At 40.6% G+C, this 23,721-nt stretch overlaps 1 long non-coding RNA gene across 1 annotated transcript; it reads left to right on the forward strand.

Annotated features, from left to right (window-relative positions):
- Positions 1-17,042: 17,042 nt before the first annotated feature.
- LOC142073502 (uncharacterized) lies at positions 17,043-23,398 on the forward strand. The gene is made up of 3 exons (XR_012670386.1): positions 17,043-17,108; positions 17,295-17,354; positions 20,915-23,398. It is a non-coding gene; the product is annotated as an uncharacterized LOC142073502 (long non-coding RNA).
- The last annotated feature ends 323 nt before the right edge of the window (positions 23,399-23,721 follow it).

Below are 23,721 nucleotides of genomic sequence, written 5' to 3' on the forward strand. Positions count from 1 at the left end.
CTGGAGCCTCCCACTTCTTCTGAGGAATGGAGGGGGATGGGGAGATACTGAGCCATGATAGTTCAGGGAAGTGCTGTTTTATTTAAACCCTCAAATGGCTTGACATGCCCCTGCTACTTTCACTGCCTAATTATAAATGAAAAGAAAATGGCAAGAGAATCCCCTCCTGTTGACCAGCTCCCACTTAACAAGGCAGCACATGTCGCTGTCTCTACCTTTTTAGCTCTGTCCTTGCTTTTATCCTTGTGCAATTTAATCCTAACTCAATTATATTATTACAGTGTGTCACTTTGAGTCACTTTCCCCCCTGTTTGGCACTATGGTTCTTTTCAGTTTCGCTGCTAATTCTTTTCCAGTGGACTTGTTTAAAACATATTCATTTTCTGCTTAGACGCTGTGTTACTCACGCATCACACTTCTGCAGTGCCTGCGTAGCTTCTTCAGGAGGAGGTGGAAAATGGGATATGGGCAACGCCACCCTTTGCATACATTTGCTAGAGTTTCCATGCAGGATTGTCAAAATACAAACTGGATGTCAGGAAAGGTGAGCAACATGCCCCATCTGTCAGAAATGTGTATAGTATGCTGGCCTTAGTTGGGCCTATTCCAAAGCCGAGGGATAGAGTGATGAGGATTGCTGGCTGAAGAATGAAAATAATTTTCTATGAATATCTTCTTCAGTTTTTAAACATGTTCACTCTGACTGTGTCTGCTGCCCTTTAAGCATTTGCTTTCAGTGGCTGTTCTAGCAAAGGAGATTGCTGGCAAGAATGCGCCCCATTTTCAGCTTCCAACATACCCTTCCAATCAAGGAATAGAAACACACCACATGACCCAACAAGGCCAATCAAAGCAGTTCAAATTTGAATATTCAGTACTTGCAATGTAATGAATGAGCAAGTGGACAAGCTACAGAAGTGATAACTGTGTGAGACAAAATAGGTAAATCAAACTGGGTAACAAATGAATTTGAGAAAATCAAGCTGAGACAATTTAAGAAGAGAAAAAAGAGGGGATATCTGCTGAATGAAGTATTTGTTACCGATTATGTATCCAGCTGTAAGGAAGCAAAGTGTGATACTTTTCTAAGAGCTTACCTACATTTGAAAATTTACCAAAATACCTATTCCAGAAAAATGTTTCAGAAATGGTTATTTCAGTGTAAACCCTGCTTGTGTAAACACTGTTATCCTGGATTAAGAATATCTTTTTCCAATTTTAACTTAATCCACTGGATTCCAGAATAGCTAATTTGGTAAATTTCCAAGTTTAAGAACATAAGAACATAAGATAAGAATGGCCATACTGGGTCAGACCAAAGGTCCATCCAGCCCAGTATCCTGTCTTCCGACAGTGGCCAATGTCAGGGGCCCCAGAGGGAGTGAACCTAACAGGTAATGGTCAAGTGATCTCTCTCCTGCCATCCGTCTCCACCCTCTGACAAACACAGGCTAGGGACACCATTCCTTACCCATCCTGGCTAATAGCCATTAATGGACTTAACTTCCATGAATCTATCCAGTTCTCTTTTAAACCCTGTTATAGTCCTAGCCTTCACAACCTCCTCAGGCAAGGAGTTCCACAGGTTGACTGTGCACTGAGTGAAGAAGAACTTCCTTTTATTTGTTTTAAACCTGCTGTATAGACAAGTATAGACAAGTTGTAAGAGTTATTTCCTGATTTTTTTAAAAAAACAACATGTCATCACATTTAAAACAATCCCATTGGACACAGACACATAAACATATGAATATGCAGTGGTAGGTCTGGCAGAATCAAAGTCTGCTTTGCCTGAAATGCTATGGAAGTAGAAATCACATTAACAGTCAGCCTGTTCAGAATTGGAGTTTCTTGGATGCTAAGGACCAAGCTTTCAAGCTTCAAGCCAACATCCAATTTGGGCACCCACTTATTTGAGCACAACTTCATTCATAAAAATGGCTATACACCCACTTTTGTACATGAAAGGCCCACCTGTGAACACACAGTTCATGGAGGATAGGTCCATCAGTGGCTATTAGCCAAGGTGGTCTGAGATGCAACCCCATGCTTTGGATGTCCCTAGCCTCTGACTGCCAGTAGCTGAGAGTGGATGAAAGGGGATAGATTCCGCAATTGCTAATTCCCTCTGAAGCACCTGGCATTGGCCACTGTCAGAAGACAGGATACTGGGCAAGATGGACCACTGGTCTGACCCAGTATGGCCATTCTTATGTTCTTATGTTCACAAATAACAGGCAATTGGATACTGAGTGGCTTGATTTGTTTAGGCCAGGGATCGGCAACCTTTGGCCCACGGCCCACAAGGGTAAGCCCCCTGGTGGGCCGGGCTGGTTTGTTTACCTGTTGCATCCACAGGTTCGGCCGATAGCAGCTCCCACTGGCCACGGTTCACCATTCCAGGCCAATGGGGGCTGCAGGAAATGGTAGCCAGCACATCCCTCGGCCCGCACCACTTCCCGCAGCCCCCATTGGCCTGCAGCAGCGAGCCGTGGCCGGTGGGAGCCACAGTTGGCCAAACCTACTGACACAGCAGGTAAACAAACCGGCCTGCCCCACCAGGGGGCTTACCCTGGCGGGCGGCGGGCCAAAGGTTGCAGATCCCTGGTTTAGGCAAATAGTTGTTTACACGTACAAAATAGATGCAAACCCATTTTTGCAGCCACAATCATTTGCATACCCCAAAGTTGAGACCAGGGCTGAATATTCAATATTGCAGATTATGACTGGGCCCACAGTTCATACGGTATGGCTAAATGGTAATGGCTATTAGAAACAGGCTTGTGGTGCACTTTCTGCAAATATTCTCCAATAGTCAATCACTTTAAATCCCTGGCTTTGGTGAGCATTCCTGCCAGATTTTAAACTATTTTCCCTCCTGTACTCAAGGAAGCTAAACACAAAGGGAGGGCAAACACTGCTAAAGCAAATCCTTTTAAAATGTCCTTCATTATTTGTGCAGCATTTCTCATTACTGAGTAAAATCCTACTATAATTACTCAGTATTTGTGGTGTTAATTGTGAACATTTAGAGCCACCATTCAGGATGGCCACCAAGGGCATATAGCAAGGAGGTTAGTAGGAAATGAAGACAGTCTTGCATTTATGCCAGTCATGGTGCCCTGGGTCTCCGTAATCTCTACCATATTTACCAATACCAGGATTAGAGAACAGAAAATTGAAGGAAGTCCACCCGTGTTCCCCACCTTCCACTCCCATGGTACTCTGGGCAGAACTCAGATGCCACTGAGGGTCTGGCCCAGTGGCTGTGTAAGAACTGAGAAAGGATCTCAGTATTTGGCCTCATGAGGGAGATGTATTTTGACTTTGAAAAGCAGATCTAAAGAACATGAGAACACAGCTGTTCTCCTTTACCTTGTAGTTTTTCTTTCTCTCTGCTATTTTTCTCTTAACTTGGTTCCTACATTACTTAGCTCTGTAATGGCTCGTTGGTTATAGCTTGTGATAAAGATAATATGTAGCAACATCTTATATCCAGAAACAAGGACCACTTGGGTAGCTGCCACGTATACTTCTCCACATTACTTTCCCAGTGTATCCAGTCTTGCTTTTGGAATGAGGAGCAGTTAATTCTCCATCTTATCTCAGTACTTGCCCATTGGGCAAAATGGATCGGAACCATTGAACGTATGTCCCCAAAGACCTCAGTCAACTCCTTTGCCACAGGCAAGACTCACAGACTTTATACACCGACCCCTCTGGCCTCCTTTGTCTTCAGACTGAACATCTATCTGTTCACAGCTCACATCTGCCCACCCTTCCATTAATTAAATTTTCTCAAGAGACACAGTGGCTTCTTTCTGACACATTGGAATTAGTCTGTCTCTCAGCAGATAGTTCAATGGGACAGAATTCTAGGAGCTCTGGTAAGGTCACATCTCTCTAAAAAAATTAAATTGGGAACCAAATCAGAAATGAAAACATGAGAGAGCTCTGTTGATGATTTTTTTGCAAAGGTGCAAATTACTAATCAAGTCCTTATACAAGACTGGCTGCTTTGCTAAACAATATATACATTCATTGAAGAAAGCTCTTTAAGGTGGATGGAGCCTAATGATCATGAAAAAAAATAACAGCAACTCTGAGTAACAGTCCTTAGAAAGAAAACACCAGCAGGAAGTGAAGTCTTTAAAAAAAAACGGTTATATTTGAAGTGGTTTTTGAAGACATACATGCTGTTCTGGAGCAGATTTGCCAGCCTCTCAGGAAATATGATACAGAAATGAGAAGAGGCTGATGAAAGGATGTGTTTTCTATGCAATTCCCTATAAATTAGCATCTGAGTATTTTTTTCCTTTATGAAAGTCCTTTTCTTAATGAATAGAGTATAGGCAGCTGAGATACCTGGATTCTCCTCCTGGCTCTGCAACTAACTCACTGTGTAACCTTAGGAAAGTCCCTAGCATGGGTAAGACTCAGTTTATCCATCTGTGACAGTACACTGATGACATCTTATCAATAACAGCACAGGGGGCACAATAATGCTCTGCTTAACCTAATAAGGGTGTGGTGAGGCTCCTTTCATTAACAAAAGCCTTTGGAAACCTCAGATTAATGCAACGTATATTTATTCAATGACAGCGCACAAAATGCCATTGTGCTATTTCTAGTGAATGCCATTTGTTTAGCAATTTAGAAGAGACTTTCAAATTCCTATTGGCTTCGATCAGTTTGACAGAGGCAGCAGTATCAGGAGAACCTCTGCTCTGAAAAGAACTATCGCTATCCATTGCCTTTGCCATTTACAGAAAAGATTGGTGCCAGCAATTTGGCTTGACTGTCATCAGCAATAAAACAGGGGGGAAAGAAGAGTTACAAATGGTTCTGTAATGTCCTTGAAATTAAATTCAAAATTGCCATTGCTGCCAACATTCAGAAAAGGACTCTCAGCTTTTTTTTACAGTGCCTACTACACTGTGAATTTATGATTGCCGGAATACTGCCTACAGTATAACAAGTGTAGTATTAAGTGCCATATTGGACTACCATATGGCTACTAACCTCAGAGGTTGGTAGCAACTATCAGTGTAGGAATTAGTGAGCAGAATGAGCCGGAGGATAAAACCAGTTATCACTCAAGCATGCTATATAATTGGCTGTAGCAAGAAAGTAAAAAATGTCTCGGAAACCAGATGGATTTGAAATGTTCCATTATTCATAAACACTTTTTTTTTTTGCAGCAATACTTGCTCCCTTCCCAAATATTCTGTTGTCAAAAGAAAAAAACAAACAAAAAAAAAACAACCCTGCAGAAGCAAAAAGTAAAAAGGACAAACAATCTTTCTGGTTTTTTTTCTTCTCTTTTTCTTTTTTGTTGTTGGCCTGTGAGGTCATCCTGTACCAGTGGCGCCCTGGTTAGAGGAAATGTGTTTATGTCAATTTGTTCAGGGACTTTTCTAAGCTGTTCAGGGACTTGTGTGTGTGTGTGTGGTGTTGTTATTAACAGCCCTTCACAGCTGTGGAACCTCATCCTTTGCACAGCACTTCCCTCCTTTTTGATCATTCGAATGACAGCCATTGTAATCTCCGGGACAGGAACTGCCTCCCTGGAGGAGACAACCTCCTACCCTCTTCCTCTCACTCCTTTTGCCCCCTCCCCCACTTCAATCCCTTTTCCCAGTCCTCTTCCAGCTGGACCCACAGTGAAGTCACGGGAAAAAAAAAACAAAAACAAAAAAAAACCCAGGAAGGCCCCTTTGGTTAGAGATGGGAGATTGTGTGTGTACATATCAAATGGCAGCATAAAGCGGAAACTGACAGAGGGACCTGAGATGGAGTGAAGGATAAGGATGTTATAAAACCTATTCAGGGGAAACTCAGTGCAGAGTTAGAAGGTCTCTGTGCTGGAGGAAAGTCATGTATAAGAGTCACCCCCTGCCACACAATATCGTCAAACGGGCATTTGCCAGTCAGAAGAACAAACAGGAGAAAATCCAGACCTGGTTTGCAATTTGTGAAATGTAGAACGCAAAAGGAAACTTCTGCTTCCCATCAACCATCCAGTGGTGGTTTTTAAAATTTATTTTATTTAAAAATAAATTATATAAATATATAGGTCCAAGTCCTGGGATCCTTCCTTAGGCAAGAATACAATGGGGAGTTTCTTCTGTCTGCTTTCTCAGGCAAAAGTGGACTAAGGATCTTAGGGTTCAATCCCTGTTGGAAATAGGTACCCAGCTCAAAGAGGAAAAATTGTTTGGAACTGATACAAACCCTAATGCTGAAGCACAGCTGAGCAGAGGATGGAGAAAGCCTTTGGGGGGTTAAAAATTTGTTTCCAGTGTAATTTTTAACAAAACCTGAACATTTTGAAATTCCCTATGAGAAACATAAAAAAAAGACAAGAAAATCAGAATTTTGATTTTGACTTTTTATTTTTATTATAATATCTAATATAACACAAAGTTAAAAAATCAAAACAAAAAGTCTCTACAAAATTAAAAACTGAAATATTTTGTTCCAAAAATGTCAAAAGGGGATGTTTCAACATTGGCAGAACTTTTCCCCCTCCCAAAAATGAAATTTCAGTGAAATCTAAATGATTTTATGAAGCAATTTGATTTTGACAGAACTGCATTTTACCACAGAAAATGTTTCTAGTAAAGCTTTTCTGCTGAGCTCTAGGTGTAAGATAACCATCTGGCCTGTGGTCTGACACAATGTGTCAGTTCCTATAATCCAAAAGTGAACCATGATCACAGGGCCAAATTTATCCTTGGTGTAACTCTGCTGCAGTAAAAATATAGTTACACCAGGGGTGCATTTGATTTATTATCTTCAGTTTAATTAGTTATTAATTCAGGATAGTTTGTGGTTTGTGCCATTGCACCAGAAATTACATGAATTTGGGACCGAGAGCAGGTCATAACACACAATAATCAAGACTGAACAGTTCACACAAATCACTGTCTTAAGAAAGGCTTCAGCTATGTAAAACACTGTTGTCAGAAGGCCAGATTAACTGAGGAAAAGAAATACTATCATTTTCTAGGATGGTTGGCTGGTTTTAGAGATGATAATAGAAATACCTTCTGCTGACACATACATCCCACCCTATATATATATATATATATATATATATATATATATATATATATATATATAATAAAAGAAGCAGCACCTCCTGAAATGATATTGCACATAATCCAAATCCTGCTCAGCTTTAAGACGTGGTAGTTGCCAATGGTCTGATATCAGTTTCTTTCACTGGTAAAGAACATTAGGGTAGATCCTAAGCTGGTGGAGTTTGGTGTAACTCCACTGAAGCCAATAGAGGGATTCTAATGTATGCCATACTCAACCAACACGTGTATGTTTATTTGCCTATTAGAGATGGGTCTGGAACAAAACTCTGGGAGCACACAGATTAATAATAATAAAGCCACCTCTTATATAGGGCTTTTCACCAGTAGATCTCAAAGATCCATATCATTGTGCCCATTTTACAGATGGAAAAACGGAGGCCCAGAAAGGTGAAATTGACTTGCCCAAGATCACCTAACAGGCCAGGGGCAGAACCTGGAAGCAGGTCTGTACTTTGTGATTGGGTTTTGGTTGGTTTTAGACATTATTTTTAACTGAGTTTGGGTACTATTAGGATGTTTGTGCATTCTAAGACAAGCTTTTTAAAAGGAAGCTTCCCTTTTCTGGGCATAATTTGTGTACTAAAATTTGTACCCACACTCGTGTGTTTGCAATCAAACTATTGGGAAATTTCTGCCCACTGTCACCTCCACCTACCTGAATGCAGATGTAAAACCAGGTAGCTAAAGACACCAGCAATTCATTTTGCAAGTGCAGTAGAGAAGGTTCAAATTATACCATATATGTACACTGAACTATGTGGCTTGGATTGTTGCTCTGGATGTAGGGGCCATTCATCAACAAAGAGCCCACTGAGAAATATTGGGCTGTGCACATGCTGGGAAATTAATGTCTGGCCATTCAAGAGAAGTATTAGCTGAGATTTACATAAGAACAGCCATATTGGGTCAGACCATGGTCCATTTTGACAGTGGCCTGTGCCAGAGCTTCAGGGAGAGTGTACACAGCACAGCAATTATAGAGTGACCCACTCGTGTCTTCCACTCGAGCTTCTGGTAGTCAGAGGTTTAGGGCTACATCAAGCATGAGGTTGCTTTCCTGACCATCTAGGCTAATAGCCATTGGTGGACTGAGCCTCCATAAATTTATCCAGTTCTTTTTTTTAACCCAGTTATAGTTTTGTCCATGACAACAACCCATGGCAATGACTTCCACAGATTAGGTATGTGTTGTGTGAAAAATTACTTCCTCTTGTTTATATTAAACCTGCTGCCTGTTAATTTCATTGAATGATCCTTGTTTTTTGGATTGTAGGAAAGAGTAAATAACATTTCTGTATTCACTTTTTCCACACTATTTATGATTTTATAGACTTCTCTTATATCGTGCCTTAGTATTCTCCTTTTAGACCTTAATCTTTTTAGTCTCTCCTTACATGGAAGCCATTCTAGACCCCGGATAATATTTGTTCCCCTTATCTGAACCTTTTTCAGTTCCGCTCTATCCTTTAGGAGGTGGGATGACCAAATCTGGACACAGTATTCAAGGTATAGGAGGAACATGGATGTATATAGTGACAGTATGATATTTTTTGTCTCATTTTCTATCCCTTTCCTAATAGTTCCTTACAGTCTGTTAGCTTTTTTTGACGACTACTGTGCATTGAGCAGGAATTTTTCAGAGAACTGTCCACGGTAACTCCAAGATCTCTTTCTTGAGTGGTAACAGATAATTTAGAACCCCTCATTGTGTATGTATAGTTAGGATTTTTTTTTTCCTGTGTGCATTACTTTGCACTTATCAACATTAAATTTCATGTTCCATTTTGTTGCCCAGTCAGCCATTTTTCTGAAAACCTTCTGTAACACCTCGCAGTCTGCTTTGGACTTAACTATCTTGAATAATTTTGTCTCATTTGCAAACTTCGCCACTTCACTGTTCACTCCCTTTTCCAGCACAGGTCTTAGTACAGATACCCCACTGTTCACCTCTTTGCATTGTGAAAACTGACAGTTTATTCCCACCATTTGTTTCCTATCTTTCAAACAGTTACTGATCCATGAAAAGACCTTTCCTCTTATCCCATGGCTACTTAATTTCCTTAAGAGCCTTTGGTAAGAGACTTTCAGAAATCCAAGTACACTATATCAACTGGATCACCCTTATTCACATGCTTGTTAACTCCCTCTGACAATTCTAATAGATTGGTGAGGCATGACTTCCCTTTACAAAAGCCTGTTGACTCTTCCTCAACAAATCGTGTTCATCTATGTGTATGATAATTCTGTTCTTTACTATCGTTTCTACCAATTTTCCCAGTACTGAAGTTAGGCTCACTGAATTGTAATTGTCAGGATTTCCCTATTTAAAAATTGTCATTACATTAGCAACCTTCCATTCATTTGGTACAGAGGCTGATTTCAGTGATAAATATGAAATTGCTGAACTACTAACTGTAGTGCGTAATCTGAGTTCCTTCAGAACTCATCTGGTCCTGCTGACTTATTCCTGTTTAATTTCTACTGACACATCAATTTGGGACAGTATTTTAGATTTGTCTTCCAGAAGGAATAGCACTGATGTGTCTTCTCCACATCCCCTGCATTGAAGACCGGTGGCTTCTCTACAGTGGTCTTGTATTCTTTGAGTGCTTTTCTAACATCTTTGTCATCTAGTGATCCCACTGCCTGTTTGCCAGCTTCCTGCTTCTGATGTACATAGAAAAAAAAATACTGTTCGTTTTTCCATCTTTCTAAAGTTGCTTCTCAAATTCTTTCTTTTCTACCTTATTAGACTTTTACATTTTACTTGCTAGAGTTTGTGCTCCTTCCTATTTTCCTCATTAGGATTTTGACTTTCAAATTTTAAAAGATAATTTTTTGCCTCAAACAGCTTCTATTACTCTTCTCTTTAGCCATAGTGGCATAGTCTTGGTCCTCTTACTGACTTTTTTTGAATATCGAGTATACTTTTAGTCTAAGCCTCTATTATGGTGTTTTTAAGTTTTTAAGTAGTCTCCATGCTGCTTGCAGGCATTTTACCCTTGACTTCTCTTTTTAATTTCCATCCAACTAGGAACCTTATTCTTGTGTTGTTCCCCTTTATAAAGTTAAATGTTACTGTGTTTATATATATTTTCCCCTACAAGGATGTTAAATTTAATTACATTAGGGTCACTGTCACTGAGCAGTTCAGCTATTGTTACTTCTTCAACCAGACCCTGTGCTCTACTTCAGACTAAATGAAGAATTGCCTCTCCCCTTGTGGGTTCCAGGACGAGCTGCTCCTAGAAGCAGTCATTATGGAGTCTACAAATTTTTATCTCTGTATCACGTCCTGAGGTGACATACCCAGTCAATATGAGGATAGTTGAAATCACCCATTATTATTGTGTTTTCTGCTTTTGTAGCCTCTCTAACCTCCCTTAGCATTTCACAGTCATATCCTGGTCAGGTGGTTGGTCGTATATTCCTACTGTTATGCTCTTATTATTCAAGCATGGAATTTCTATCCATAGAGATTCTATGGTACAGTTTGATGCATGTAAGCTTTTCACCTTAGTTGACTCTATGCATTTTTAAGCATATAATGGCACTCCCCCACCAGTGGGGAATAGTCAGGTGCAGGCGATAAAGGAAAGGTTACACTGGTCCTCAGTGACATGGGGAACAGAAATGTAAGAACATTGTTGTTATAGAGAAGTGCATCATGTCAGAAGGGCACATGGATAGATTGTATGTACAATAAGCACATATACACACATTATCTACCTAACCTGCAGGAAGTATATTAAACTCTAGTTGTGGCATTTCATGTACAGTACATTTGTTTTGTGAACTGCCAGCAATACCAGTGTAGCGTAAAACACATATTTTATGGTGTACTGGGTATGTTGGAAAATTGCTTGAATCTACTAATTTCAGGTCAGTAAGAGAGTTTAAGAGCTTCCATGACCAGTCCACAACCGACCTTTTAACTCTTGAATGAAATATGCTTTTATCAAGACAAGCTATCTAAAAAAAAAAATCAAGTAAAATTGTCAGGGTAGAAAGGAGGGTGGGAAGGGAATGCCTTTTATAGGGTGCACTTTCTCTGGTTTTAAATATTTCCCACAGGAGAACCATTTGATTTCCAAAGACAATGCCTAAACATGTCATGCCATACAAAGATATTCCCCTCTGCTCCTCTCCCTCGCTGTCCACATCATTGAATCATTTTGTGTCCTGCAACCACAGCAAGAAATGATCAACAAAGGCTTGCAAGAGAGGTTGTGGAACTGGGGAGCAACATCCAGAGGAGGAGACTTATTGATTACTAGACATTAATCATCTGATCCATGGAGAAAGGTGATGTGAAAATTAACTGTCAAATCAGGTAGAGTAATTTCTCCATTGCTTCTGAATGACAGAAGGTTTCATCTTATCAGATATGCTGATTTGTTAAATAAATAATCAAGAAGCAGAGAAATGTCAGCGTACAGTGCTTTTGTTAGATACTGGTGTGTGACATCATGCCAAAGACTACAACCACGGTCAGAATCTGTCATCCCAAAATATTAGTGTGTTCAGACGAGGATAAGCCATGTCAATCTTCGTGGTGCCTGAAGGGGAAGGAAGAGCCCAGGAGGTGAGGAAGAACAGATGGAACTAACAGAGCTTAGAGTTTAAGAAATGACCAGACAATTTGCTTATGTTTCCTATTTCTATTTCTCTACCCTGTCTCTGCTCTGTCTTTATTCGTGCAGCTTTAACTCCCCTAGAATAACCCAGAGTGCTATGAGAAGTGATGTTGCTGTCCAGGTATTTGGAGCTCTAGCTCTACTGCATGAAATCCTGGCCTCATTGAAGTCAATGGCAAAATTCCTGCTGACTGCAATGGGCTCACGATTTCACACACAACGTTTCTGTTTATGTATTGGAGGTGCTGCTTGTCTTTCGGACCACGTAAAACTGAGGTTCTGACTCCAGGCCGCTTGCAGTCATTACCAGTCCCCTGGAATTTTTCCCAAGAATAGAGATGTTAAATTAACCTGGATTCCAGGTAAATGGACAGTTTAAGTAATTACACATGCTGCTTTTCATAGACCCAAATATTCCACTATACTTTCATGAGTCAGTGGGAGCACAAGCCTTCAGATTCAATCACTCTTTGGCAGTCCTCCATTCCCCTGGTCTTTGGAAAGCCTTTAAATCTATGGAGTTACTCTGGATTTACTCCAATTTGCCTGAGAATAGAATCTGATTCCTCAGTTATAATCCTAAATATTCATAAATGAGTCCCTAGTACAAAACTGAATATTATGCACCCTTTAGGGCAGACCAGTATAATTTTGATGTAGCTCATTCCAGATTTTTTGGGGGAAAATAAAATAATAATAATACTTAGCTGCTATATAGCACTTTGTTATCAGTAAATCTAGGAAAAAACTTTTCAGTGCCAGGTATATTTTAAAAGATGGCAGATGTCTGCAGCTGTTCAGAGGTTTGGAATGTTAGAATTCAATCTAATGGAGAGGGACAGATTGTAGGTGAGGGAGCCTAAGATACCACATGCATCAATTATCTCTGAAACTGAGATGGATAAGGGTGTGTACATATACATACACGTATGTGTGTATGTATGTGTGTGTGTGTTATGTACATCACACACACACACACACATGCATACACCTATTTACGGCAACACACATTTACATTTGTATGCATATATTCACACCCATTTTTAAAAAGTAAGAATTAGTTAATAGTTCCTTTGTTCCTGTTCTTAGAACAGTTAGTATAAACTTTTTAATTGACCTCTGTGAATATTATACATCCACTACACACACATGGTGGAGTGATTAGCATTTGCCAGTAGTGACCACAAAATTACCAAAGTCTGTACTATGAGGTTGGTCACTTCTCTATAATGAGCCAAATCGGAGCCCAGATTCCCAACCCCTTTCCCTCCTCTCAACAATCGGAGAAGAAACAGCAGCCTATGAGCATTAAAGCTTTATAATGAGGTTTGTGCATTGCAAGCCCACACTTCCGAAGCGGTTGCCCAGACTGCTTGCCTGAACTCCACACTGGGCCCGACATCAGGTGCATAGATAGAAAGGTGGCCATGATAATTTGGCGATGTGCATTTATGCAAAGGGGCTGAAACTGATGAAATTTATTTCAACACAAGGGAGAAGCGCAGATTGTTTTTCTCTGTAGTTTTTGGATCTAGTTTTAAAGATTATTAAATTGTGGCTTAAAGTAGCTCGCTGTTTTGAAACCACATTAAAGGGAAGATTAAGACAATAAATCCCTCAGCCTATGGGGTCTTGTAAACAGGTTTCCATTCCTTGCCTCAAAGAACTTGCTCCACTAAACCTGCAAAGGAAGGTAAAATTCCTCATACTGGCACCTGGTCACCGGTCTTAGGTAGGATTTTTCCTTCCCTTTTAGGTTCCTTCTGCCAGCATGTGAACCCACAACTACAGGCTGGCCCTTTAATATAATATTCATCAGATTTTAGCTGCTTGGGAAACAAGAAAAAAGTGGATTTGCTGCTCAAAGGGGAAAACAGAAAAGAAAAAAAAGAATGGCATTCGGAAAAAAAGGACAACCCTGTCAAAACATGACAGCTGATCCGCTGCCTGTTTTATGCTATTCATAGAAAATGCCAAATTCTGCAAATAGTAACTACATGTACATCGGCTTCACAGACTCAGTGTTCTGCTGAAAAATGAGACAATCTTTATTTTAGTGTGTCATCAAAGATGGCAAAAATATCACTCTAGCCTTCTAGGCTTAACCCTCTGGTCTCTCAACTGTTAAAAGTTTAATTCACCAGTGATGGGAAAGAACAGCAACGCATCCAGCTTTGTGAGTGGTGTTAACGGAGCTGCCTAATGTATGCCAGTTGCACATAAAGTCAATTAACAAATCTGTTACAGCGCCATTTTTATTCATAGCCATGAGACCATTAAAGCGACAAGACTACATCTGACGTTTATGATCTTGTTCGCATTGCCAAAGGAATGGGCGGGGGGGGGGGGCAACTTAGCGGCTCTGTAGCAGGAGAGAAACAGCATCATTCAGAGACATAAGAGCTCTTGAGCAAATGCCGGAGGTTCTGAAGTCTTTTTCTCTGCTCAGTCTCTCTGCTCCGTCCCCTTCCCCCATTGCTTGTGCCTTTCAGGTTGCATTTCAATTCAGAAAGACTGGCTTTTTAGTTCAAAACTATAATGTAATTGTCCTTTTTTGTTCCGGGCTGATATTCCTTTTCACTAACATTTATAAGAGTACTTATGCCGAATTGAATATGGGATGGGAACAGCTCCTGGCGCTTTTGTGTGAGCAGAGCTAGCTTTCCAATGCTCAGCTTGAGCTTTGGCTTGCTATGTTCTTGCCCAGGAATGCTTCCAGGATCTTCTAAGTGACCATTGGCTCTGAATAGGGTCTCCTGTTTAATCCTCTCCTACTTAACAAATAGTTTTTCCAACAGCTACAGTAAATCTCTTTCACTCTGGAAATGCCAGTCCTTGGGAGTTTTTACCCATTCTGGTTTGGGTTTTCCAATACTTTCCACCCTTGGCAGGTTTGTGTGATCATCTATCTGGCAACTATTTCTAATTGTCTAGTGTATGGCTGCTAAAAGGGGAAATGTCCCACTTAATACTCTGAAACTCTGCTGTGTCACCACATAGATAGACAGGTCCTCAGCATTTCTCAGCAATACATCTACGCAACTGTTTACAACAGTGATTTCTGCATGCATTCTCAGTGCTGCACTATGTCCCTTCAAGTGGTAAAGAATAAACAAAGGAAGTTTTTGGAAACTAGCAGGACTAGTGACTTGATGGATAATGCAGAGGACTTTTAATTCACTGACTGATCCTCATTTGAACTCAACCTCAGTCCCTAAGTCCAGGGCGGACGAGGTGAGTGGTGGTTGAGCTTGTTTATCAGTATGTAAACCTTATTTAAAATTGCAATTACAGGATTGAAATGATGTGTGTGGAGCATGAAGGATGGGAACAGGTTGGGGAGGGGCTCAACTTGGCATAACTGGTAGTGAACCCTTTCTGAGTATGGCAGATCTAGTAATGTTAGCATGGTCTAGAAGCTGCATCAGGAAACGGGAAGCCAAAAGACCCAGGTTCCATTTGTAATCTTGCGCCTAACTGGCTGGATAAGTTTGCCTTTTTTGTGCCTCAATTCACCCACCTGTGCAATGGTTATTATAATGCCTCCCTCCCTCATAGTGTTTATGAGTCTTAATTAATTAATAGTCTGTGAAGTGCTTTGAAACCCTGAGATGAAATTATTATTAGTGCTGAATCCTGCAGATCCTCCACACCAGCGGAGCTGTTTTACCTCATTTCGGGCAGCACCACTATATTCCCAGGAGGCAAGTTGCAGTGATTTATGGAAACAACAATTCCACATAGAGAACTGCTGGGAATGATGAGACTGTAGCTAGCCACTCTCCAGTCCCAGTTAAGAGGAATATCACAGAAGGCCAAATAACTGATTGACCTGTGGGCTACTGCACCTGAAACAAAGTACTTATTACAGTGCGAGTGCTCAGCTGCCCAAAGACAATTGCTACTGCCCACTCAAGTCCCTGCTGGGGTTTGAACTGTGTGACTTCAACAGGTTTTAATGGGGGTCTGGTGACTGAAATCCTAATCAGCTCTGGAAACAATGTAATGAGTTTCTGGTAAGAGATGGGGATGGATGCAATTTAGGCCCCAAAACGGCAAAAATTTGTGCACATGCTTTACTGATATCCACAGTCCTACGGAAGTCATATGAAGCATATGTGGTTTTGCAGGATTGGGGTTTTAAATGGTTTGTATGTGATTTTAGTGCCTGATTCAGTGGAGTCATTCCATTGGCTACCCTTGGCTTTGGATCAGGCCTTTGTTCAGGGAGTGTGTCTTCCTACTTCATCTGAGAAGCTGACTGTACACTATATAATACAATGCATTAATAATAATAATTATTATTATTTTTATTTCATATAAATTATATATTATATATATAAATGATATAAAATATAAATAAATATAATAATAATTATTAATAATAACAACAACAGATGGATGGATACGTAGAAGGTTATGATAAAACCAGCAAACCTAATGAAGTTAATAGGTAGGAAGATGGGGAGTTAGCTATCTTTGGGATCTCAGATCACAGTATTAACCTGCTGTATAGCTCCAAGATTCAGCTGGTGAAATCCTGGTCCCTTTGAAGTCGATGGTAAGTTTTTCCATTGACGTCAATGGAGCTAGGATTTCACCCAGTAAATACAGGACCTGTCTGAGATGCTCTCCCAGGAGAGGAAAGGAGGAGATAGCCTTGCAAGTGTTCTAAAATCCCTAGTGTTTTAAGGAGTTTTCCCTCAGGAAGGTTGAGGAAGAAGGACAGAAATGTTACAGAAGGTGTATATTACTTTTCAGTTTTGTCAGAAGACAACTAAGAGCGATGAAAAGCCAAAATTCTCTTATCTGCAGAGAGCTATAAAATGCAAAGTCATTGAAGAAAACTGTGAGTCCAGATGCATGGTAGCAGTAGAATTTATCATAGTTTATTTCGATATGTATTTCAATAACAATAAATGTGAATGACACTTTAAAAACAGTAAGGAGCAGAGAACCTGACGTTGAGCTCAGTTCTCTCCCATAGAACTAGAGCTGGTCAAAAATAGATGAAATATTCGCAAATATTTATCATAATCTTCCTCTCCCCTCTCCACTTTTATGTAATAATTCAATGAAAACAGGCAAAATGTTGAAATTTTCTGAGCAGCCCTATAGCTGATCCCAAAATGGGACAAATGTGTTACAGTTTTGGGAGTTTGTTTGGTTGGGTTTTTTTTGCAAATGTCTGATTCATTTTTGTTGATTGTTTTAAAAAATTGCAACCAACTCTAAACATACCACACACCGACACACTGTAAACAAGGGCCTCAACTCTTTCTTTTAAATCTGTTTCTTTCAGACCCTTCCTTATATAAAGCTTCAAGAAAAAGAGCCCTGAAAGTCATCCCCCAGAGCCTTTGAGGTAAAATAAAATCATTTGAAATTCTCTTAAGCTATACAAGGAGTACAAGTCTTTGGGCAAATCATTTAACCTCTCTGTGCCTACATTTCAGATTCCCATTGTATAAAACAATAGCATTTATCACTTTTATATATGGTTCTTGAAGCATATTAGAGTTAAGTAAATATCTTTATCCCCATTTACCAGATGGGGAAACCAAGGAATAGGAAGGTTAAGAGCCTCACATTGGTGCCATCACTTATATGGGTAAGTGATCCTTGAAATGCGGGGGCGGGGGTGGGGGGTGGGGGGCAGAAGGGGGAACGGGGAGGGACGGGCACTGCTGATGGAAAAAAAGTACTAGCCAGCATGAGTAAGAGTGCCACAATTGGGTCCTAAAGGCCTAATCCAGTGTGCTCTGAGATCAGTTGGAATCTTTTTACTGACTTCCGTGATCTTTGGATCATTCCCTACATGATATACCTAAGGTCTCATAGATTCAGTGGCAGAATCCAGGTCTCTGGACTTCGAGTCCATTTGCTAGTCACTGGACCATTCTGCCTCTCTAAAAAGGAGTAATAATACTCACCTAACTCACAGGCATTTAAGAGGCTTAATGCATTAATGTTCTAAACCGTTCTCTTAATCACCTATAGAGAGTGCTAAAAAAATCCTTCTAAACAAATGGTCCTAGGAATCGAGATGCCTATATAGAAAAGAGAAAAGCTTTGTTCTGATCCCATAAGACCCACATGTCCCATTGCATGACTCACTGCCACTGGATAACATTGTGTCAGGAACGGGTGTTCTTTGAATCAGCCCCACATCACCCTTTAGCAATTGAGAGAAAATAAATCATACCACAGTGAAAGCGTATGCCAACATTCCTACACAGAGAAATGGGCAGCAGATGAGATCCTGCAGCTGGTGTACGCTAAGTACAGAACACCAGGGCCTTGAACTTTTCCCCTCTCCCGGATCCCTTCCTGAACTTGTTTTCTCCTCTTGCCATCTTTCCCGAGAGCATCTGAGGGAAGGAGTAAAATTTATATCAGTGTGCCCTTAAAATGCTGACATTCCATGTTTACAGGGATTGTTTACACAGAAAATTAATCAGTTACGGTTTTAAATTTTAATTAAAGAATGCTTTCCGGTGTTATTGCAAAACAGACAAAAGCCCATAAAATGTATATTTGACTGCTGTGCTGTGTTGTCTTTGGATCAGGGAGCAGACCTGAAATCAATCATGCATGCTATTTTGTGAATTTTTTTCCCCCTTTGTTTTTTAAATATAACACCCTTCACATAAGTTACTTTGCTTTAAAAAAAGTAAATAATTTAAAAAAAAACCAAAAAACTTCAGAATAAAAGCCAGACTGCACTGCAGGAGGAAATTCACCTTAGTACCTTTACCTTTAAGACCAAAACCCCTGCTGTACAACTGGCAATGGGATATTAAAAGAACACAAACAGAACCATAGTATCCACAATAAGGCCCCCATCTTGTCCCCTTCAAAATCACTGGCAAAACTCATACTGACTTCAGTGGGAGTGTTTATTGCTCAGCATTTCTCCCCATATCTATGTTTCCTAGCTTGGGAATCAGGGTGGCATTTGTCTCCAGCTCTCATGGCCATAGCCTCAAGATCATACCTACGTTGACAGTTCATCACATCTCTGCTTCTCTAAAGCATTTTAGTCACAGACCCCTGGAACAACATGGCTCTAAGAGACTCAGGCAAATCCCAAGGTATTACAAACTTAAGGAAAAAGTACCATACATCGATCTTGCTTTCTTATCCACGTGGATGAGCATCTGAAACGTGTAAGTCCCTAAGGCGTGTAAGTCCCTAACGTGTAAGTCCCTGTAAACGACTTTTATTTAGATAAATATAAATTCAGATGAACAAATCAGCTGACAAACAGATCTGGATTAACTAGAACTGATGCTTGCTGCACAGACAGCCCTTCTGCTGGCATAGACCAGAAAAAAGTTTTTTTGCACCCATGGCATTCTCCATTTCAAATAAATAAATAAATAAAATTGAGTTTGTAACTCCATTTAGACTAACCAGGTTTGACCGAACCAACTGGGATGTTGTTTAGTTAAATCCCCAGCTGTCAAGTAAGCAGATGAAAGTCACGAGGTTTTGCAAATCATCAGATGACCCACTAGTCATGCTGAGGACCTAACTATGAACACAGGAACATACTGCAGGCCTTGCCATACCAGATTACACCATTGGTTAGTTGTATCATCCTACCAATGAAAGGAGGTGGTAGAAGAGAAGAAGGTAAAACCAACCCACCAAACAAACAAACCTACAATATACTGTATTTGTGCAATGCTATGGCGTAGGGGAAAAAGTCTTCCCAAACCCATGTGAATGATCATATATGCCCTGCAGCATGAATATCCACAGGTGGGGCAGTAATTTGACCATCTGGACTGCCAAATGTCAGCCTGAAGATTTAGGTTAGTTATCACACACAAATGGCACACACTGTATTAAAAAAAAAGTGAAAAATGCCGTCACTGAGATGCTCCTGTGAAGAAATAAAGGCACATTTACTTATAGTAATTATCAGGAGGACATAATGAGCAATGATGAACTTTTTTTCAGAAAAAAAAAAGTTTGTGATGGAAACTTGAATTTCCAAAAGTCATGGTGTTCAGAGGAGATGGAACAATGAGACAACCTTGCCCCTGATGCTGGATCTGTTACATCAGTGGTGGGACAAACTTAGAAGATTCAGAAGTTTATTCTGGCTCACATAAGCATGCAAAACATTTGGATGTTTTATCTGACCTGTATCTAAATCATTTCAGTCACACCATTTCAGAAAATGGGCTGGAAATCTTGTGAGACGGATAAACCAGTCATGGTATGAGGGTCACTCTGAGAATGGTGCTTTGAAGGAAGGTGATTGTGCAAGAATAAAAATCTCTTCGATTAGAGGAGATGTGCTAGAACAGTGAGTGCTATGTACTGAGTGCCATGTCTCCACTTGGCAGGCAGTCATTCATAAATGTATAGATTTTTAAGGCCAGAACAGACCTCTGAGATCATCTAGTCTGACCTCCTGTCTAACACTGGCCATAAGACTTCCCTGAATTCAGTCCTGCTTGAAATCCAATAGCTTTGATTGAACTAGAGCTATCTTTAAAAAAATCCAATCTTGATTTAAATATTTTTTAATGATAGAAAATGTATCACAACCCATGCTAAGTTGTTCCAATGATTAATTATCACTGCTGTTAAAAACATGCACCTTATTTCTAATCTGAATTTGTATAGCTTGAACTTCCATTGGATCTTGATATAGATTTGCTCGAGTTAAGGATCCTTTATTATCAAATTATATTTCCCATGTAGGTACTTTTAGATTGTGATCACGTCACCCCTTAGTCTATCAAAGAGAAAGTGAAGTAGATTGAGCATACTATATGACATGTTTTCCAATCTTGTAAACATTCCTGCAGCTTTTCTATGAACCCTCTCTTATTTTTCACCCTCCTTGATTTGTGGACATCAGACGAGAAGAGATTGTTGTGATTGTCTAGTCTGACCTCCTATGTAACACAGGCCATATGACAAACGCAAAAAAGGGTAAATTAATAGAATGAATATATTGGGGTATTATTATTGTTATGATTATTATTATTTATTGCTGCTTTCACTTCCTCTCTAAGGCAAATATGTTTGTTTGTTTGTTTGTTTTAAAACCAACATAGCCTACTTTCTCAATTGTGGGGCTTTTTGGATATCTGGTAAAAGTTTCTTAAACAGTTTCTAATTATTATTCCCATTTTTTCTGTTTCCCAGCTGATATGGCTCATAATTGTTTTCACCTTTGTGACATTGTCTCTTTCAAAGCACCAAATATATATTTCTGAATTTTGACCATGTGAAAACAAGAGGCTCCAATGAAATTCTCCCTGACCCTGTGATAAAACATCTTGTGCTGCTGTTGGGCCAAGAGGAAGAATGAAAAACCTACGGACCTGTTTTCTCATTGAAATAAAAATGAATCCTCACAGTTACAACCAAAGAAGGAGGCAACATCACTCGGCAAAGTTGGTATCTTGATGAGAGCTAACGCAAGCATGTGCATTCGAGCAGGAGAATCCCTAGCTTATAGTGTAGATGTAGCCTACGGGTTCCTACTCCTGACAAACCCTTCCAGCACAACACTCTTTGAAGCCCACGACTGCACATTGGTTCAGAATTTCAATTGCCTGAGCTTTCCGCAAATGATGGTAGTTCATCTGTCTCCTTTGGCAATGATATACCTAAGAGCGCCGCCTTCAAGTGTAAAGCTGCCAAAGCATTCTTTGTCTTCATTTTCAGTGAAGTCACCTTTGGGAATCTTGGAGACCCAGGTTAACTTTCCTTGGAAACTTTTATTACTGGGCACGTATGGAGATGTCTGCTCCTCAATTAATATATGAATTACTGTCTGTTTCTTTTCTTAAATGTCTTTTAAGGCATTTCATGGACACATAAAATCTTTGGCTATTATTTCAAGGAGTGCCCGTGGTAGCAATTGAACTCACTCACTAAGTGTATTTTTGTGCTAATTAAATATTCCAAACTTCTATCAAGATTATTGTCACCTATTCGACGGTTCATTGAGTTTATGGGCTGTGCAAGTTCTCTCTTTTATATTTTCATCAGAATAGTTATAGCAACTATTCTAGTAATGACAAATTAGGGAACATGCAGAGGAGATGAAAGAACCTCCACAAATTAGACCTGAATCTCCTCTCACTTATGGCCATTTTATGATGCTGTAACTGCTTTGACATTGATGGAATTACTCTTGACATACACTGGGGCAGGGGAGTGAGGGCCGGTCTACACTACCGCTTAAGTCGATATAAATTATGTCGCTCAGGGGTGTGAAAAAGACACGCCCCTCCCAAATGACACACGTTACAGCGACCTAAGTGCTGTCCACACTGGCACTCTGTCAGCGATAGACGCTCTCCTGACAACACAGCTTCCGCCTCTCTCAGAGGTAGAGTAATGCTGACAGGAGAGCGCTCTCCCGTCGGCATAGAGCGTCCTCACCAGATGCGGTACAGCTGTACCGCCGATGTAGTGCTTCTAGTGTAAGCCTGCCCTGAGAATCAGGCCCATTGGGTATCAATGTTTCAAAGATCGTTATGTAGTAAATGTGCTGCTCCATGTTCCTGACCGGGAGAGTCAGCTCTTCTGGCTAAGCTTAACAATACAGAGGGTCCTTTCTATGCAGATCCCTTCCATCCATACACAGAGATGTCTGTGGAGAGAAAGGGATGGAAGTTCAGGTCTGTCTTTCCCCTCATTTTACAGATATGTGTTTTCATTCTTTGGCTTATTTACCTCTGAGTTGATGGGAGAGTGTGATCTCTCCCACATTCCCTCTATCGTACACTACATTGAACTCTCATTAATGCATGGCTTTCTTCAACTTTATGGCTGTTAAAGAAGGACAATTACATTTTCTCAGACGTTTTGAAAAGAGAGGATGCACAACAGCTGCTGCATAGATGCATATTAGGTTGACTGCACTGCCCTTTAAGTGGGAGGGGGCATTGTCTGGCTTGTTGGGGGAAGGCATTTACTTCTTTAAGATGTGGAGAGGCATGGAGTGATTTTTGCGGCAGCCACAGAGCGGGCCAGCATTGGGAAGCTGACCCACCCCCCCAGGTGCCTGGAAGAGGGGAAAGGTTATTTAAGTAGAAGCTGGGCAGGTAAAGCCCTCTTTTACCCACACGAGGCAGAGACTCACCCACTCTTCCACCCAAGGAATTGGCAAAATACTAGGTTTGGTCAGGATGCACTTTGGGCACTGAGCTAGCAGCTCCTTTCTTGCGGGGCTGGGGAGGAATTTTTCCGTCACTGCTAGATTGGCCAAGGCAGAGTGGTGGGTTTTTTGCCTTACCCACCATTGGTTTGCAGGGGGCTTAGTTGGTGTGAACATAGAACAGGGAGTTAGGCAATGATGTCACAACTGATTATGTAAATACCTCCAGGTGTCCAGTGGAGGTACTCTCGTGGGAAGGGGTACAGTGATCAGGTAAAGGAATTGGCAAAGGGTTCAAAAGAGGTATTTGTTGAAGGAGCGGAAACAGGGAGTGTTTGGGGTTCCTCTGACTGGCTCTGAAGGGAGCCAATCCCCCCCTCCTTTATAGCCCACCCTAACCCTCATTCAAGCTGTGGGGGGAGTGGTAAGGTCCCACCAGTGGGTTGGCTGAAGATCAGGATGTGGAGGGCTGCCAGAATGTCTGCTCCCTGGGTATATATTGAAATTATCATGGAATTACCTGCACTGTATACTTTTATGTTCTGGGAGACAGTTAATAATAAAGTTGCGGCCTAATTAAACCACATCCAGTTTCTCCTGTCATTCTTCCAGCATAGCTGAACAAGTCTGTCTGTTCTGGAGAGGCTAATGGCAGAGGCAGATCACTTCTCATTTCATCTGGAATCACGCCCATTAGAGTTCTTAGAGGAAATGACAATAGAGAGAAAAGATGCATTGGCAAGGTGATTGGACCTCCGGAGGAAAAAATCCAACTTGTCACCCCAGTAATCTCTAAGAACAAAGGCAGGGTGGGAGGAATAGTTCCGCTACCACTCTATCC

Source organism: Caretta caretta, chromosome 10, assembly GCF_965140235.1.
Source record: "Caretta caretta isolate rCarCar2 chromosome 10, rCarCar1.hap1, whole genome shotgun sequence".
Classification (NCBI taxonomy): Eukaryota; Metazoa; Chordata; order Testudines; family Cheloniidae; genus Caretta; species Caretta caretta.